The sequence below is a fragment of the Silene latifolia genome, chromosome 9 (assembly GCF_048544455.1).
Source record: "Silene latifolia isolate original U9 population chromosome 9, ASM4854445v1, whole genome shotgun sequence".
In the NCBI taxonomy this organism is placed as follows: domain Eukaryota; kingdom Viridiplantae; phylum Streptophyta; class Magnoliopsida; order Caryophyllales; family Caryophyllaceae; genus Silene; species Silene latifolia.
In genome coordinates, this window is record NC_133534.1 from 77080185 (window position 1) to 77083977 (window position 3793).

Consider the following 3793-nt stretch of genomic DNA (forward strand, 5'->3'; position numbering starts at 1 on the left):
GGGGATGCCTAGTGAAGACCCTCATTCTCATATGGAAACCTTTTGTGACTATTGTGATGCGATTTCTCAAACCGGTGTAACTCAAGACCAAATTCGATGGGTCTTATTTCCTTTTTCTCTAATTGGCACCGCAAAACAATGGTTGAAGGGCCTTGATAAGGCCACTCTCGGAATTGATTCTTGGAAGAAGTTGGCTCTAGCTTTCTACAAAAAATTCTACCCACCGGAAAAGATTAACATGCTAAGAGCTCAAATTACGGGTTTTAAGCAAAGGGATGAAGAATCTTTATATGAAGCTTGGGAGCGGTTCAAGGGAATTTGTCGCTCATGTCCTCACCATGGACTTAGCGAATGGTTCTTCGTACAACAATTTTGGAACGGTTTATATGAAGATTCAAGGAACATTCTCAATATGGGATCAAATGGAATGTTCACCGAAGTTGATGACAATCAAACATGGAACAAAATTGAGGAAATGGCGGTCCATAACTCACAATATAGTAGACCTCGCAAGGCTACTAGAGGAGGAAAGCATGAATTGGACTCCGTTACTCAATTGGGTGCTCAACTTAGTGCTCACATTGACACAATCAATTTGAAGTTTGAAAAAGCTATGGCTAGACTTGAAGAAGTCTCAAAATCGCCAAAGCATCATGTTAATGCCATGACGGCATCTTCATCAATCCCAAGTGGGATATGTGAGAATTGTGGAACTTTGGGACATGACCAAAGTGAATGTAGGGGAACAAATGAACAAGTGAATGCTTTCCAAGCATACAAGAGTGGTACCCCTTATTCCAACTATTATAATGAAAACACCAAATTCCATCCAAATCTCTCATACAAAAGCCAAAATGTTCAAAACCCTCAAACAACATACACCCCACCTCTCATGAGAAACCAAAATCAAAGACCCTTTTACTATCAAAACCAAGGTTACCAAAATCAAAATCCATACAATCACCAAAATGACCAAGGTTTTGATGTCCAAAAAGCGGTCCTCCAAATGCAAAAGAATCAACAAGAATTTTTCACTCAAATGCAAAAAGATAGCCAAGCAAAGTAAACCACCATCAACAACATCCTAGCTCACACCAAGATGTTGGAAACCCAATTGACTCAACTAGCATCTTCAAGCTCACAAAGACAAAAGGGGCAATTACCACCTCAAAGTAATCCCCCAAGACATGAAACGGTTAGTGCCATTCACTTGAGAAGTGGTACAAGGTATGAAGCACCAAAGAAGCAAGTTGTGGATGAAGTTGTGGAAGCTAGTGATAAGGAAGAATTTGTGCAAAACTCCAAAGATGGAGAATCATCAAAAGAAGAAAGTTCAAAGAAAAATGAAGACAAGGTCAAGGAGAAGGAGCCCATTGTGATTAGACTTCCTTTTCCAAGTCGTCAAGCCAAGCCCAAATTTGATGACCAACTTGGAAAGTTTATGGAAATTGTGAAGAATTTGGAAGTCTCGATTCCTTTCATGGAATTAATCAATCATGTGCCGGCCTATGCGAAATACATGAAAGACATCCTCACAAAGAAGAAGTCGATCCGGAAGCTTGAGACTATCGCCTTCACTAAGGTGAGTAGTGCTATACTTCAAGGGAGTTCACCTCCAAAACTAAAGGATCCGGGAAGCTTCTCAATACCGTGTACCATTGGCGACACAACGATCAACAAAGTCTTATGTGATCTAGGGGCTAGTGTGAGTGTTATGCCGTACTCGGTGAGTAAAAGGTTGGGGATGGCAGAGCTTAAATGCACCAATATCACACTCCAAATGGCCGATAGATCGACGAAGACACCATTATGGATATGGGAAGATGTCCCCGTACGAATTGGGAAGTTTTTCATCCCGGTGGACTTTGTCATTGTTGATATGGAGGAAGATTCCAACATTCCAATCATTCTAAGAAGACCTTTCCTACACACCGCGGGTGCGGTGATTGATGTGAAACATGGTGAACTCACTCTAGAAGTGGGAGATGAAAGTATAACCTTTAATCTTGACAAGACTATGAGAGCTCCTCGTTTGCATGAACCGTGTTTCATGATTGATCTTTATAGCCGGAAGGATGAAAGGAAGAAGTCGGAACTCCAATGGAAGAAGAAAATTGAAGATGCTCCATTCAAAGAGCAAGTGAATTGTGACAATGAGAGCTTGCAAAGCTCATCAAAATCAAGCAAAGAAGAAAAGGATGGCCTCATTGGCCAAGAGAAGAATTTGGGAGAGCTGTCTCCATCAAATCAAGAGATTTTCAATGATCAACTTAATGAAGTTTGTGATCTTTGGGACGACGAATTTGAAGGGATTTTTAATCCCTACATTGGTAATGCCATCGATCAAGACCGACAACAAGGGCCAAGGTCTATTGAAGAGCTTTACAACGATAATGAACAAGCTTTTGATTATTTCTTCAAGGTGTTGAGCAACATCAACAACACCTTGAACATGCCCCCTTGACATCTCATCAAGAATGAGAGTTTGGTGGAGTCCTCCCTAAACCACCATTTGTAAATATTTCTAACTCCCTAACTCGCATTTCAATTCTTATATTGCATTTTTGTCATCTTTGGATTTTTATATACATTGATCAAGATAATTGTCATGTTTGAGAGAAGTGAGGGAGGGACTAATGATTTCAATTGATGTGTAGTGCTTTAGCTTAGTGTGGGGATAACAATTGCCTAGGCTATCCATGCCTTAGTAGTGCCCCCACAATGAAGAACACAAGATATGAAGAAGAATGGAAGAATGACAAGGGATACGCGTTGTACAAGGATGGAACTGAATCCGGGTACAAAGGGGTTGAATCCGAGCGGATTCAGCAAAATCCGTCCGTTTTCAGGCAATCCGCACGTGTTGGGTAGAAGACGCACGTCCCTCTGAGCTGAACTTTTGAAATATTTTTGACTGAAAGAGAATCCGGGCGTCCTGAATCAAAATCCGCCCGTCTCTGAAAATCCGCCCGTCGTGAAGGGAAGACGCCCGTCTTCTTAGCTGAGGAAAACAAGGAAAAATCCCTGTGAAGGAATCCGTCGTCCGTCTTCTGAAGAATCCGCCCGTCCCGTGTCAGCAAATCCGATCATCTTCACTGAAAGACGCCCGTCTTTAGGCGAGTTTTTCCCAACCCAGAAAGTGCAGAATCCGCTCGTCTTGAGCAGAAACCGCACGGATTGCCCATGCAGTTCGAATTTTTTCGGCCTTTATAAAAACCCTCCCACCTTCATTCATTCATTCATTCATTCATTCATTCATTCATTCATTCATTCATTCATTCATTCATTCATAACACTACTCAAAAACATCAAAACCCTCATCCTCCCCATCACAAAAACAAAATCCCTCAACTATATTCACCAAAATCAAATCAAAACATCCTTTCAACAACAAATCAATCACTCCTTTTTCAATAAAAATCAAAACCAAGCACAAAATCTTCAACCTTTGAGTCGATTTTCGAATTCATAAAGGCAAAGCCTTTCACCTTTAAATCTACTTGGGTACACTACAAATTGAAGATTTTTCATTCTTTTCTTGGTTAATTCATCAATGGCAAGGACTAAGGGAGCAACAAAGGCAACAAAGGCACCAAAGGCAAAGACACTTTCATCAAGGCAAAAGGCTCTTCAAGCAAAGAAAGCATTGGCTATGGTGGTAGCAAACCCAAACTTGGAAGTGCAACAACAACAACAACCTTCTATGGGAGCAACAACATCTACTACTCCGGAAACTGATCAACTTTTGCATTATCCGGAGGTAACTTTTATTTCCAAAACCCATAGAGATACT

At 41.0% G+C, this 3793-nt stretch overlaps 1 non-coding gene across 1 annotated transcript; it reads right to left on the minus strand.

Annotated features, from left to right (window-relative positions):
* Positions 1-238: 238 nt before the first annotated feature.
* On the minus strand, positions 239-345 carry LOC141604325 (small nucleolar RNA R71). The gene has a single exon (XR_012526029.1). It is a non-coding gene; the product is annotated as a small nucleolar RNA R71 (small nucleolar RNA).
* Positions 346-3793: the final 3448 nt, after the last annotated feature.